This window comes from Vombatus ursinus, unplaced genomic scaffold (genome assembly GCF_900497805.2).
Source record: "Vombatus ursinus unplaced genomic scaffold, bare-nosed wombat genome assembly UNPS02014794.1, whole genome shotgun sequence".
NCBI classification, from domain to species: Eukaryota; Metazoa; Chordata; class Mammalia; order Diprotodontia; family Vombatidae; genus Vombatus; species Vombatus ursinus.
In genome coordinates, this window is record NW_020954572.1 from 9,406,576 (window position 1) to 9,423,326 (window position 16,751).

At 36.4% G+C, this 16,751-nt stretch overlaps 1 non-coding gene and 1 pseudogene across 1 annotated transcript; one reads left to right on the forward strand and one right to left on the reverse strand.

The window, feature by feature from the left end:
• Window positions 1-484: 484 nt before the first annotated feature.
• LOC114049048 lies at window positions 485-587 on the forward strand. Its single transcript, XR_003569833.1, has one exon. It is a non-coding gene; the product is annotated as a U6 spliceosomal RNA (small nuclear RNA).
• A 2,689-nt stretch (window positions 588-3,276) lies between these two features.
• Window positions 3,277-4,190, reverse strand: LOC114048766 (annotated as a pseudogene).
• Between the last annotated feature and the right edge of the window lie 12,561 nt (window positions 4,191-16,751).

The following is a 16,751-nucleotide window of genomic DNA, read 5'->3' on the forward strand; positions in this document are numbered from 1 at the left end:
TCTTGTCTCATCTTGGGGAATACCAAATTTCTCTTATGCTAAATAGATGGATAGGAAGAGTACCAAGAGTTTTAGGGTTGTGAGAAGTTTTCATACTGGAACCAGCTTTCTACAAAACAAAAGGGTAGGGGCAGCTAAGTGGTGCAGTGGATAGAGCGCTGGCCCTGAAGTTAGGAGGACCGGAGTTCAAATCTGGCCTTAGACCAAACACTTGACACTCACTAGCTGTGTGACCCTGGGCAAGTCACTTAACCCCAATTGCCTTTAAAAAAAAAAAACAGAGAAAAACGAAAGGGTAGTAGAAAATGTCTTGATAAAGGGCTGGCATACTATGAGATGAGGTACATTTTGGTAAGAATGGGTGTTCAGGTAAAGAAAGCAGGGAAATCTATCCTAGTGGTACATTCTTATTCTCATAAAAATTTCCCACTCTAGCTTATAAACTCAAAACAATCATAAAGGCTTTAAAAAAACCATATAAATTGTGTTTGTTTAGATGTCACATGTACTAAATTGGAATGATACAGAGATTCACATGGCCCCTGAACAAGGATAAAATACAAATTTAAGAAGTGTTCCATATTTTTAAAAAGCCATATAAATCTATATTACATGTTTTGAAAGAAAGACAAATTTCTTCATTCTCAACAATATTTTCATAGAATTAATTTAAATGTTTTAATACAATGTAACATAAAATATGTCATCTATTCTAAGATAAGATTTTACTGTTTGTATCAAGGCTCAGAGTACTACAGTGCTTTCTTGATTAAATACATCACAGTTCAAAAAATAATAGTATGAAAATCCACACTAAAAAATGAAGTGGATGAAAAACACACATTGATTAAATTGTTACATACAGGTGGATAATACTAGTTTTGTGAAACTAAGTGGATTATTTGTGAATAGCCCTAAGCTCTTACCTAACATCCTAAAAAAACACATTAAAATGTGTGGAAAGATATTGATATATTAGTAATTATGGTAGAGCTATCTCTTAGAGATGAGGGCCAACTTCTAAAGAAAACTAGACAGGAAGTATGAACACTTAGGCTATAGTTCCGGCCTTTTCGGTAACTAATGTTAGTATCTTAGGCTAGTCATTAACTGATCTAAGATAGACTTTCATTCTGTGTAAAATGAGGGATTTGGACTCTTATGACCATGAAAGTCCAATTACAAAAACATATAACTCTGTGTTGAACTTGAGCAAACTGTTTAATCTATCTTTCATACTCAGTTTATCATATGTAAAATGAAGTCCTTTCTTATGATTCTAAGGACCCTGTACTGGATAGCCAAAATGCATTTGCCTTAGAAATAATGAAATAACTGCACTAAATACTACAACATCAGTGTTTTCAATGATCCTAAATAGCTCTTGCTGCAGAGCCCACCTCCTCAATATTGATATTCTTCCAGTAATGTTATATGGCTATAAATTATGTACTACCCCAATCTTGAAAGAGGTAAAATTACAAATAATCCTCAAAGGTACATGGTGAGCAAAAGTTTGCTTCATATTACCAGTGTTTATGTGTATATCACAAGCAGCAGAAAAAGATAGAATTATGTATGAATGGAAAAAGAGGTGGATATATCATGCAGCAAGAATGAAAGACAAAAGATGGATGCCTCAAGTGATGCACTGATTGAAATACTAAAAGAATAAAAGACAAGCATCTAATGTTGCTGGTAGATCTAGGACAAAATAATAGGGGTATAAAAAAAGATGTAATGCAAATTAATATAATACAAATGAAGCATTTAAACAAATTAAATCTTGGATCCACCAAAGTATTCAAATAAAGCAGGAAAAATAATGGATAAAGAAGAACTAGTCCTAATCTTGTCTCTACACTAGTTCTGTGACTTTGGATAGGTCACTTAGCATCTCTGAGGTTCAGTGTGCTCATCTATAAAACAATGATAATAATATTTTACTGATATAAAGGCAGAAGGCTAAACCAAATAACATCATGAGGTTTTCTACTAACTAAAAATCTATTATTCTTTGCTAAGCTCCCAAGTCAACTATTTTTTTTAAAGTGGATAGGGGTTGGAGTATATGGTGATAGCAAATGCTTATTAAGCAGTTTTGCTATTGCTACTCTTCCAACAAAGGTTGTGTGGATAATGTTATAATATTCAGCAAGTAGCTGTTTTGATTGCCCCAGACGATGAAAAATAATTTTCAAGGAGAGCCAATTAAGACTAAGACTACTAAAGTGTTTTCCTTGGTGCTGATATCATATCACTTCATCTTTTTTATGTCAAGTTCTCATCGAAGCCTAGTTATATAGCAAATTTCTCTCATGCATCTTACAGAATTGAAGGAGACATTCAACTAGGAATAACCATACATCTATTTCTTTTTTGTTTTTATAGAGGTGGACAATGAAGGCATCCTTCATCTCTTGCCATATCACCCAGAGGATTTCAGCTTCTGTTTGAGCAGTGGACCCCCTGCCTTGTAGATTTCTGCTATGATGGAACCAGAACCAGGTACTTTGCCACATGAGAGCAGCATAATGGCATTCAATACCTCTTCTTCAATAATAAGGATTGCTAGAGAGGGATTGGCTTTAATATGAGGTACACGGTCAATGGCTTCAGCACTGGTTGATGACGGTCTGTTGAAAACACTATGGAAGTGTTTAACCCCTTTCTCCAGAATCATGTCCTTATCACTGATCAGTGTGGCTCTAAGAGCATTGAGTAGTTGAGATGCAACAGAAGTTGTTGGCCCATAAGTAGTCTTCAGGACATCATAGAAGTGCTTTGGATTGTTGCTATCAGTGTAAAACAGAATCTCATCTGCCTTCTTACAGAGCCAAAAGTCCTGCATCTCTCTAAGCTTTACTTGAACTTTACTTTTGATGGAGTAAAACAATGCCATTTTATTTTATTTTTTGCAGAACAAATTCTACTAGATTTTAATTATTTCTCTTGTCCCCTGCAATCTAGTTCTATAGCTCAGAAATCATCTGTGGTCCACTGTACTTGGAGAAGTTATTCAGACCAACTTTGGGATTTTACAGAATAGGTCTTCCTACATTAGAAAGATTCAAGCTTTGCTACAAATATTTAAAGAAACAACTACCTCCTCCCCAGGAATATTATCCTCAGCAGAATTGTAAATAGATGATGTCTTTCCTATGTCAAGTGCAAGATGGATAGGAAGAAAGAAAAATCTAAGAAAGAAAAGTTCACTGTCTCTACATAGCAGTGGTTCACTGGGGAAAGCAACTTTGTTCATATGAAAAGGGAGCTTTAGAACCCTGTAGGAGTCAACAACATGTATGTCCCTTGGTTTGATGTTATGAGTTCTTGGAGGTTGTTTCTTTCTTTCTGTCACTGGAAGGTCCATCTTAGGTGACTTGAAGGCTGCTGGGTCTTCTGCAATTCTAGTAGCTTGAACCTGAATGAGCTCCATTGGTGATGGCTTCTGAATACCTCTGTAGGACTGGACACTGAAACCTAAGTCAGATTTCTGAAGGGTTCTTGGTCCAAAAAGGCTTCCTTTTTCAGATGAGGGTTTGTTTCTATCACCATTCCCAAAAGTCCATGCTGCTGACATCTAGGTCAGGTAAGGAAGTAGAAGATCTATGCATAAACTAGCTTCTGGGCTTTTGCTTGGAAGAAGAATGGGGTGTACTACTTGGAGAAGACTGTGTTGAAGCAGTCAGTCTATCTTCTTGTGTCATTTCTCCATTTCATAATTTTAATTTATGAGCTGCCTCTGCCCCAAAGTGGTACTTTATTTCTTCTGTGGTAAGGGCTTTATAAGGAGTATATCCCACATCTGTCAACCCTGCCTGCTGTTCAAAGCACTGCATGCTCTCTTGTGTCTGTTTTGTAATTAGAGAATTCATGATGACATGCATAGCCTTGGCCATCACCACCAGGGCCTTGTTCATTTGTTCACTGGAAGCTAAGGGGGAACTATTTTCTCCTTCCTCAACCTTGGAAAGCTGTCGGTACTTCCAATCTGGGATGACCAGCTTTTTCCACAGAACCTTACTGAACCTGTCAGATGAAGGCAGGGTCATCACTGTGGGATCCTCCAAGACATCATCATAACTGAATGCCTGACAATACATTCCAATCGGCAAAGACACCTTTCCTAGAAGCCCATCTGTACTGTGCTCAATAGCAGGCACATCTGGCTTTCTGGATGATTCCATGAAAGACTGTAATCTGGGTGGTTTTCTAGATAGATATTCAGAACTCTGATTCCCACAGTGAGTCTATGGAAGTTATGCAGATAGGACAAAAATGTCAAAAGGGAACATTCTGCAGCTAATGCTGAACTAGCAAAGAGTCCCAAGCAGCTCTCATGCAGAGGCTTTACAGATGGCTGGGTTTCCATGAGGAGGTGCATGGGATGCAGGAAAGGAAGGAGGGGTAAGAAACTATCCACAGCCCAAGGTTCCGCCATGAACAGAAAGCTGAGACTAACAAGGCGCCAGGCCCCCATCACTCCCTAAGACCTGAAGCACAGAGTAAACTGACGCTATGATGCAAGTAGTGCCAAGACCCAAACAGCCCTTAGCTGGGAGAAGTAGAGTGAAGCCAACAATGCCTTTTTAGAGATAGATGAACAGTCCCAGTGGCAAACCTTATGGAGTTATCATTTTTTGTTTAGCATCTTCTGAATTTCCCCATCATTTTCATCAAACCAGTTCTTATGTTTGTGAATATTCTGGCCCAGATGAACAAATGTAGTGTTGTACACCAAGTCTCTGAAAGCTGCCCATACCTTTTCTGCTCCACTGTTGCTGTGTGCTGACTCAGCTTTCCCTCTAGGTCAGCAATCAACTATTCAGGCATGAAGAAGCACTCTAATCTGTTGACTTTGAGTCTCCTGACAATCATTTTACTTTGGGGCCACCACTCTTATTGAATGAGAATGTTTAACTTGGAGAAGTTAAGTTTATTATCAATCCAGCACTCTGCCACACATCGTCTTTGTCACTCTCACATTCACCCAGTCTTATCTCCTTACAATGACATAGTCTATTAAATGTCAGTGCTTGCTGTGAGGGTGTATCCACGACATTTTGTTGTGTTTAGTTAAATGGAATGACAGGGGAATCTCTCTCTTAGTCATTGCTAGCAAGATTCTTGCCAGAGTCCACCTTACTCTGCATATCTTTTACCTGGAAGATGGTCATCAACCTGAGAATCAATATGGCTTCAGAAAAAGACTGAGGAGTGGTTGACATGTTGTTTGCTTCCTGACAACTCCAGGAGAAATGCCAGAAGGAGAACAGAGTACAGAACATTCATCAATTTGACCATGGCCTTTGATACTATCAATTGTGTTTGCTTGTGAAAGATCATGGTGAAATTTGTTTGCCCAGAGAAGTTCATAAGTATTGAGTGCCACTTTCATGATGGCATGCTTGCACGGGTTCTGGTTAAAGAACCATGCTCTCATGCTTTCCCAGTCACCAGTGGAGTGGAGTAGGACTGTGTGCTTGATTTCATGCTTTTTGTCATGGTCAAAAATAAGAAAAAGAAGCACAAAGGGTGATAAATTAATTAAATCTTGAACATTAATAGAAAAACATTTCCATTTACCATTATTGAATTCATAAACACAACAAATATACATATTCAGCAAACATAGATACTGTGGGGAAGAAAACCAAAGTAATACAACAATGATCATTAACATTAATTAACATCAAGTCTCTTTGCATTTTAGTGACCCATTCCTAATTTCCATTTAATCAGCACATTTCATCTTGGACCCCTGACGTTGCATGTAGTTTTCTGGTCTCTGGAAATATCTTCTCTGGGACACTCTGGAATAAGTTTCATTCTCAGGCAGCTCTGAAGTGGCCTCTTCCTCAGTAGATTTGTTTCTCTGTTTCCAAATTACTTTCAGAGATCCTTAGATCCTGCTAGAATTTTTTATAAAATAAATCTTAATATAGTTTAGTACACCCTCCTAAATTTCACTTTTACAATAACTAGTTCTTGTGGTGAAAACCAGCTCAAACCTTGTGGTTCTGATTTTATCAACTATAGAGTTATAAGAAGAACATCAAATTTGGAACCCATAGCTCACCCAAAACTTCAGAGGATTTAGGATTTTACACACACCCCATTAAAATAATTTTGACATATATGATCATCTGATTTTGTTGCTTTCTCAAAATTTTCCACTCCAGTTAATTCCAATTCTACTCTCCCTTTAGGAAGACCAGATACTAATAAGAATCTAATTCTATACATGAAAACATGGGCAACAACACTCTTTGCAGGTAGGTGCCTTCCACCCTTAGGTTTAATGGTTACACAAATAAATATACTTAAAAGATGTTAACTTTATCCCAATTATAGCAAAAGATCTGGAATGGGACATGTAAATACACTGATTAATTCCCAGTTGTATATAGAGAGCAGTTCATATCAAATGAGTTATCAGTAGTAATACATGTTCAGTTTTTAACCATATTCAAATGGAATAGTTATTACACAAACATTAGCTACTGCTTTTAGAAGCCCTCCAAACAATGGAACAACTTTAAGGCCACTCTTAAGCAGTTTGCATGCATTTTAGGACACTACACGGGTATTAATCCCAGATTAAATAACAAACCTAAGTAAAACTGAATTTCCCATTGAAGTAACACAAGACAGTTCTATAGGTTATTCTCCACTAAAATAACTGATTCCACTAAAATTCTATTCCTTAAAACAAAACAGAAGAAGTTTCTGACTTTAACCTCACAAACGAGTAGATTCATATCTTTGTTTCACAAGCTTTTGTATCTTTGCCCAATTATTCCCATATCAATCTGAAAGAATGAGATACTTCAGGGACTTAATCTTATATGTAAATATGTAAGTATCAGTAGGCCCAAGCATTCATTTACTTAGTTGTTTGGGATATGGAATGACTATGCATTCAGACTGAAAACAGTAAGCTCTTACATGATTGCACTATGATCATATCTTCAACTGACCACTTGCTCTGATTATGAAAACTTGCTACAAATAAAAAAAGCATAGACATGATTATAACAGCATTAAAACTAGTCCCCCAGGCCCAAGCGTAAGGGCACAGAATGCCTCAAAACATGTATGCCAGGATAAAGCATCCTTAACTTTGGTTAATTTCAGATAAGAGTTTCAGTTACTAACCAGTCATACAGAGCAAAAGTCCATGTCATTTATAGGGTATCAAAGTCAGAGTTAGGATTAACCAGGTGAGAAATATTCTTGTTCAAAAGGAAGCATACAATGGGGAAACTGAGTCAAAAGCATTCTACCTTCAGCCATGCCAAGGTGGTTCCCTTGACCTTTCTCAAATACAGACATCCACTGTAGCAGTTCAGGATCACAGTCCCTTTGAGCAGCTTGTGGCATTTCCCTCGAATGGTGGATTATTGGTGCAATGATCAATCAGACAATCATACCTGAATTGAAAACTCAGAACAATATCAATTACGGTCCCACAAGATTTTACCTCAAATATCAACATTCATTAATCACAACTTAGGGATAAATATAGTTATTATTACCCTCATGTTGTTACAGTAGGCAGTAAAAATTTACTAGAACACACACACACACACACACACACAAGATTCCACTTAACATCCTTCTCTTATATTTCTTTTCTTCTTCTCCTTGAGTTCAAATTCATCCTGGTGTAAAAATCAATCATTAGAAATCACCTTTGGGGCAGCTAGGTGGCACAGTGGATAGAGCACCAGCCCTGAAGTCAGGAGGACCTGAGTTCAAATTTGGCCTCTGACCAAACACTTGATACTTACTGGCTGTGTGACCCTGGGTAAGTCACTTAACCCCAATTGCTTAAAAAAAGAAAGAAAGAAATCACCTTTATATTATAAACAAACTTGTAATTGTTAAGGAATTTCATATCACTAGCAAGATCTTTCACAGGACTGTTGGAAGCCTATGACCTTGCTTAAGCAGATGGTCTCAAGATACTCTGCAAGTTTACAAACAAGGAGATTTTGCAAGGTGCTTTTTGTACCTTTTCCTATATAGTAATTATGCATTTTCCCCATTTTGTTTCATATTGAACACAAATAGCACTCCAAACAAACATAGACAGGCAAAAAGATGCAGCTTATACTAGATGTCTGCAAATACCACATTATAGACACACAGAGACAAAGACATGGAGCTCTTCAGAAATTGGTACCCTTTTTATCCCATCCCCTAACATAAGATGAGGGCTGTCCTTAAAGAATGAAAACCTTCCCCTGCAATAATCCAGCAGCTGCCCTTGGAGAATGAAAATTCTCCAATGTTTAAAACAGAAAGCTTTCAGCCTCTTTGGGGAAACAAAAGCTTTAAAATTAGGTTCTAATTCTTCAAGGCTTTAAACAAAGTCTAAGATCTTACCCTAGGTAGACCTATAGGCTCTCCATGGGGAACCAAAAAAAATTCTCCAAAGAAGCACTTAAAGGGATTTTTCAGGTAATTCATCATCCATTCCCAAACAATCTTTACTTCACTGAGCTTTTCTTTCTCTTATCTCTACTCTGAACCAGCCATAGCCAAAAAGGGGCAGTCCACATCAGCATGGTAGTAATAGGTTTTATTTGTGGGAACTTAGTTACAAGGCTGGCCCTGGGCAGTGACAGGACAGTGTTAGTATAGTAAATTTTATAACATTTGCTGAACTGAATGAAAACATGTCACTATATCTTAACAAACATGGAACAGCAAATGAAATTATGCCTGTATTTTCTAAGTGACCATTCTTTTATAATCCATGATATTTTACTTCTGCCTTAGTCTAAAATCTAACAAAATAGTACCCTACAAAAATTATGTGCTTGCTTTGTGAATATATTATTTGAGGAGATACAGATGAAGGGATTGGGTTTTTATAAATAATAACTACATCTTATATTTCCACATTCGCAAAGTTCCTAGATATCACAGGAATCAATGTCATGTAAATATGCACTTTTTAAAGCAAAATTATTGTTACATGCCTGATTGATGCCTGACACTGGTACTCTCTTGTCTAGAAATGGGGAATTAGAAATAACCTCCACCCATAGAATTCAGCTTTCAGCTGGATCTGACCATGGCTTCTGACCACTGATCACTGACTCCTCTAATTTAGGTACATAGCATCATAGAAACCTAGCTGCACAGATTTAGATTTTGTTAAGAGATATCAGGAGTCATCTAGTCTGGCCTTGTCGTTTTACATGTGGAAAGTGGGACCCAGAGAATTTAAGTGACTTGCTCAAGGTCACACAGGTAGGAAGCAGTAGAACCAGGATTTGAATCCAGATGCTCATTTTCTGAATGCAGCATGCTTTCTCCTTGTGTGCTTGTATTCTTGCCCCTGCCATTAGTCAGTTAGAATGCCCAGTTCCCCTAGTGAATTATGACAGCTAATATCTGGCTAATGTCTAAAATTTATAAGCACTTGAAAATCTGAATTAAATAAAACCTTTTCCCAATGTATTCTACTTTCAGTATTTTAGTTTACAACTCACCTTGCATATAGTATCTTAAGAAAGATCATATGTAAAAGTTCCTTGTAAACTGTCAAGTGCTACTGAAATGTAAAGTATTATTACCTTGTTATTATTTTTAAGTATCATTGTTAACACTTTATCAGGAAGTTATCTTCCTTTTTTTTGTGAGGTAATTGGACTTGCCAAGGGTCACACAACTAGTAAGTGTTAAGTGTCTGAGGCTGGATTTGAACACAGGTCCTCTTGACTCCAAGGCCACTTTCTGTTCACTGTGCCACCTAGCTGCCCCATCTTCCTTTTAAATATATGATTTTAAGGGGGCAGCTAGGTGGTGCAATGGATAGAGCACTGGTTCCGGATTCAGGAGGACCTGAGTTCAAATCTGCCCTCAGACACATAATACTTACTAGCTGTGTGACCCTGGGCAAGTCACTTAACCCCATCACCTAGCCAAAAAACAAAACAAAAATATCTGATTTTAAAAGGTTTGCCAAAATACAAAAAAAAAATAAAAATGAAAGGTTTGCCAAATTGCGAAATGTAATTGTATTACATCACAGGTCAAAATATTTTACCAGTGAAATGAATTTAATTTTATAAATTTTTAAAAATTTTAAAAGAGAGTTTAATCTACTAAATTCCTGGCAAACTTTGCTAGAGCATATGTATTTTATTAAGTGAACTCTCCACCTTTTTAGTAAATTATAGCTACTCTCTGGGTTGCAAAAACCCCACTTATCAGTGGCCTCTTAAATATAAATGGCCAGTTGTTCACTGTTTTTAGGTATCTATACTAAGGGCACACTACTCCCATCTCCATTCAGAGCATATTAAACAGCAATGAACATCTCTTGGACTGCTACCACTGCTTGATGATTCACACAGCAAGCTACAAGAATGGACTTTCTTCCTTTGACATAAGCAGGATTCCATTTGTATGATTATTCCCTTCATCTTCGCAATTCACAACTTCTCCATGCCTTTTTATCTTTTATGAATTTTGTCCATCTATGTCCACAAACCATTCCTATGGTATCAACCCAAACCCACTGGGGGCATTCTCTTAATTGTTTCATACCCTGGGGGGATCAATACAGCATTCTGAGTCCATATATTTGTTGTCTGTCATTCTCAATCCAACTTCCCCTACTCCTTTTCCTATATTAAATATCTTCAATAGTGTATTTTATTTCACTACTTATACCCAAGGAATCACTGGTAATGACCTTGCAGCCTTCTTGCATCTACCATGTACTCTTCCATGTGTTTTTTTGTGTTTTTTTTCCTCCCAAAATAGCATTGTGTCATGGTTTGTAAGAGAATATTTGTGATAAGGCAATGGGGCTTTTGTGGTACTCCAATTATTCAACATCTCAAACAGTTGCCCCAATCCAATACAATCAGATATCCTCCTACTTCCATCAACAATGCCTATCTAAAATATATGATATATGTGCACACATATATGCAGGTGTACACATACACTTAATAAATGCCTGTTGTCTGACTAATTGGTGGTTAATAGTAAAAATAAGTGGAGAAAGTGTTTCTGAAGAGAGTTTGGATGTGAAATATGGAATGATTTGATGATGCAGTTTACAATCCAAGTACTACACACACATAGATACATATATATGTGTGTGTATATATATATATCTCCAGTTTTCCAGTTTTCATAGACCAATTGCTTTGAAGTTGATTTCCCTGATGAAAACCTAAAGTGCCCCAGGAGATGCTGAAAAAAGTATGATGTCATCTGTAAATAGGAGCCTTATCATCAGTAAATAGGAACCTTACCATCTACACAAAACTCATCTGTTTGGACTCTGTTCAGAACACGATCCATTATGTTCAAAGCTGAGATTGTTTTATACCTCATCTGACTCAGTGGATTATTGAATAAGGCTATTAATATAGTCTCATCAATCAGAGAGTCCTAAGTAATTATAAAGTATTCATGGGAGATGCCTTGTTTTAGAAAAATCTTTAAGAATATATTTCATTCCACTAACCAAATTGTTCCCTTCGAATCAATAAATAAGACATTAGACAAATTAGTTCTTATATTCTGTAAACCCCTCATCACTGGTGTGAATGGAAATATGTAGTCAGCTATAGAAAATCACCTTTGTAAGCTTGGCTGATTCCTTGTTATGTTTTCTTCCAGGATACTCTGAATCCAACACAAACCATATATATTTTATAAAGATGAAAAAATAGGCAAATAATCAGTAGTAGTGCATTTGGGTTACTTTTTTTTCCCTGGAATGTGGTGGGTGGGTAGAAGCACCTTCTGCTTTGTTATTCTTTTGGAATCTTCTTTGAGATACACTGAAAAATGACCCCATGTTGCCTTGAGAGATATATACCTTTGAGCACAGAATTCTTTTGTATGTATTTACTCAGGTCTAGCTACTTTTTAAAATAATTCTCTTACATGTCATTGCAACTTTCTTATGTAGGATATGGTTTGCTTAGGTGGTAGACTCTATCTCTTCTTTCTCATACATCACTTTCAGTCAGTCTCTACTGTTGTCAAGTAAATAAATCACTACAAAAATTCTGACAGGTCATTTGGTTTTCTATTGGTTGCTTTTCTTGTTTAATCTAAAAATGCTAGCTGAATTATCTATCTTAGTTGGATCCTATGTTCAACACTTTGTAAGAACTTTCTAAACTTTTTTTTATATAGTTTTGGGAGAAGATGCTTCTCAGAACCTTCCATTTTTCAACTCCATAGCATGCTGCAAATGAGATCATATAAACTGACATCATCCTTGGTTTACATGTGTCATTGCGTAGTCAAACAATAAATGTCTAATTGGTTAGGTGAGACTTTTTGTTGTGGCAACTATTTTGTATCAGTTTTCTCTATGCAATCTTTCTTTTAGCAATCTCATTCTCTCTTACAGATTCAACTGTCACTTATATACAGAGGATTTCCAAATCTGTTTCTCTAACTCTAAACACTCTTCTGAACACCAGAATCCCTTTTCTAATCATTTATAAGATATTGTATCTATATGCTCCACTACATCAAGCTCAATATGTTCCAAACTGAGACTATTGTCATTAACTGTTACTTTCTGATTTCACTATTTATATTATCATCATTTCCCCAGAAATCCATAAAATGTAAGCTCTGTGAGGATAGGGTCTTAACTTTTTATCATTGTCTCTCTAGTGCCTCTCATATTGCCAGGCTCAATAGACACTTAAATACTTGTGGAATTAAAATAAATTAAATATGTGCAACATTAGCTTTGTCTTGCCTCTTCTCTCTCCTTCACATGTAATAACTAGTCAGTTACCATCTACTGTTAATTCCACCTCCTCAATGTCTTTGCATTTGTTCCTTCCACCCTTATCACTACCTTCCTAGAATACTGTGTAGCTTCCATATGGATTTTCTTACTCTATTATTTCTTCACTCAAATCCATTCTTCATATAGCATGCTTTATAGCTCTTATATTGGTATCTTATGAAACTACTAGACTTTAAACTTCAAAGACAGCAGGGATCTTGTCATATCTAAATTTGTATCTCTCCCAGAAAACAACATGGGTCCCTGCACAAAGTGGTACTTAATAAATAAGTATTTGTTAAGGTTTTTAGCTTTCTCTAAATTATGGTGGTAGTGATAATGTCTTAACTTGTATCCATTTTCCATTTTTCAGTGTCAATAGTTTGTTGTTATTTATTAATAGTAGCTACTAGACCTGTATATAATTCTATCTTCCCAGCACTGGAGCATTTACTCTGATTTGTTCTCTAATCAGCTAATGATCCACCTGCACAGAGATAGTAGATTCCAAAATTATCGCTATATATGCAACCAGTTTGTTCTTTTGGACAATTTAATTTCATGGTATTGTTTGATGATTTTCATATCCATTGTCTTCCACCTGGTAAATTAATCATCATGTGATAAATGTTTTAGCTGTGGCAACCAATCAGATGGCTAGATGGAGTTCCTTACCTATTTTCTCAGACAGATTCTCTCTATATCTTTAACTCTCCATCTCCTCTTTGTCTCTGTCTTTCTTATTTCTCTCCTTTTCTTCCTCTATGTATGTATACACACACATATGTATCTTCAACCCATTTCTGAGTCCAAAATAAAAACCTAATTATGGTTGAAAAGAATAAAAGTTTTAGTAATATACTTATGTTAAGGAAAATGAATAGTGAGAATTATGAAATTAAATTAGATATATATATATATAAAAGTCTTTGCTATCCACCTTGAAGATTCTGAAACTGACCAGAGTTAACAAACACCATCATTAAACATAAACTATTTTGCTCATTCATCCAATCTTATTTTTTCAGTACTACTATTGACAAGAGGAAGGTATCTTGGTGTAGTGGATAAAGAGCCATCCTCAAAGTCAGGAAGACCTTGAATCAAATCTTTGTTCTGGAATACACCAGTTGTGTCATCTTGGGCAAGTCACTTAACCTCAGGCACCTCTCTGAGTTGTATATAGAGAACTGATCTACATTGACAGAGTTCCCTATACCAATGAAGTCATGTATCCATATCTCTACTATTGCAACTGAAATTTTCTTAATATCGTTCACCAGAAATGTATGGTATTACAGTTACATTTTGACTTAAGGAAGCCCACATGGATTAACTTAAGAAATTCATTAACTATTTCTATGGAAAAATGTTTTCCAGGTTCCAAACAGCCAGCTTAAATTTCTGAAAAACAACAAGTTTTCTATCTGGTGACTATTATATTTTCCAGAACACTAACTGGTCCCCAAGTGACCATGAAGAGTGAATGGTACCTTCCTCCCTAAATTTCTAACACTGATAAAGTTACCTAGTTGTGAGCATCATCTAACCAATCACTATAGGTTTCTCTACACTTGGTTCTGTTTGGTGCCTATATCTCGCTTTTCCTAGAGCCCCGTTTAAAGTTATTATTCTTAGGAAACTGATTAGATAAAAGAAGAGATTAGTAATCACACTTAACACATTGTCCTATATTTAGACAATTTACTTTGTAATTATTCGTTACTAATATTTCGCAGAATCACTGATATATAGTTAGAAGGAACCTTAATATTTAACTCAATCCCTCATTTAATTTAATAGATGAGGAAACTAAGATACAGACAGATTAAATAACTTTTCCAAGGTCATAAAGTTATTAGGTAATACGGATGGAATGTGAAATCAGGCCCCCTCTCTCCAAATCTAGAATCCTTTCCATTCTACCATGCTGTCTCTTTTATTTATAGGCCTTTAGTAAGAAAGCTATTCTCTCATCTCTCTGTCTTATGTTAGTATTTGAAGTTTCTCTGGCATATGATGATGTATCTATCCTTTATAAGTGGACCTCTATCTCCTATCCTGGCTTTAAGGTGACCCTTATTTCTCAACATCTGTGGCTCTAAAACACCAACTTTGGCAGGTCTCATAAATCTGGAAAAGTTTTGAATCCACATCTACTCACAGACTCTTTGGAATCTAAAACCCTTCACAGAACATTTCTAAACTACCTTTCCTGCTTTGTTATACATTATACTATTTCACACACTGTACAGTTTTCTTGCTATTCTTCATAAATTCATCTCTTATCTCTGTGCCTTTGTACAAGCTATCCCCCATGTTGGGATACACTCCTTTCTCATCTCTACCTCTTAGAATCCTTAATTTCTTTTTAAGCTCAACTCAAGCACCACTTTCTATATGAGGCCTTTCCCAATCCTCATTCATCTACTTGCTACTAGTGCTTTTCTCCAAAGAATTACCCTATATATGCACATTTTTGTCTCCCTTGGTAGAATATAAAGTCTTTGAGGGCATAGGCTATTTAATTTTTTTGTTTTTATATCTGCATACCTAGCATGGTACTGGATACATCATATGTGCTTAATAAATGTTTGTTGATTGATTGGAATTGGTCAATGTGATTGTCTTCTTCAACCACACCAGGATTGTGATTAAGATGGCTCCTGCTTCTGCCTAAGCTTCTCTACTTTTAAAGCAGCAAAGAAAGCAATATAGTTGAATTATGGGATTGAGAAGGCAGCAGCTATAATCAGTAGCTAAGAGGAGTGCACCAACTCTTCTCTCATGTAGGAGCTGCCATTTACCAGTCTGCAAAAGAAGTGGAAATAATCTTCTCACTTCAAATTTTTGGGGAACTGGCCTTAATTATACTATCAAGATAGAAAGTTATAGAGATAACAGGAAATATATTGCCCATAGGTCCCTTCCCTTTTATGCATATAAATCTATTCCTTTCTACTGTGAGTGTTACTGGGACAAACTCTATATAGGGACTTGAAGAATGTGAATCTGTCATAAGATCAAGAAAAGCTTTAGGCCAGGGGTGGGGAACCTGTGGTCTTAAGGCCATGTGCAGCCCTCTAGGTTCTCAAGTGCAGCCCGTTGACCAAATCCAAACTTCCCCTTAACAAAAGGATTTGTTCTATAAAACTTGGACTCAGTCAAAAGGCCTCACCCAAGGACCTAAAAGGTCACATGTGGCATCTAGGCTGCAGGTTCCCCACCCCTGCTTTAGGCTGTCAGGGTAAGAGTTTATGGAACCCTGATGCCGAATTTCATTAAGACCATCTTCAAACTTTAAAATTCTGTTAAATAGATAGATGATTCCATCATTATTAAGAAACGAACACCTAAAATGTGCAAGGTGATCTAAAGGTAGACAGAAGGCACCATCACTGTGCACTAGAAGTCTATGATGTGAATCCAAGGCTAATCACAAATTATGGAGGAAAATCACTCAGCATCAAAATCATCTTTAAAAATCTGTCCTCATTTATGCATTTATCCAAATGCTCCCTCCTCATCAGTATTATTAATTTATATGAGGAATGAAAGGGCAGAATATCCTACAATCACAATATAGAGAGGAGTGTTCAATACTTTGGTAAGTGCTCTGATTTCTTTCACCTGGGATTGTTATTTTAATGGAGAGACACCTACAACTCTTGTCTTTTTCCTGGAATGCAGTCAGATTTCACTTCTCTGCTGTCACCATGTTGTTTTTAAGTCACACATTGATTTAATTTCCAGGCACTATAGCTTTCTGTAGTGGTGGAGCTCTTCATTTCCCCTCCATTTTTTACATTAATACATTTATATCTATGGAAAATTGAATTGTGGCACCAGTAATGATACCTGCCTCTGCATTATCTCAAAATATACTTGTATAACTGAGAACAAAAAAGACACATTCAGATTATTGACATTTAAGCATAAAGAATGCAAGACTGCC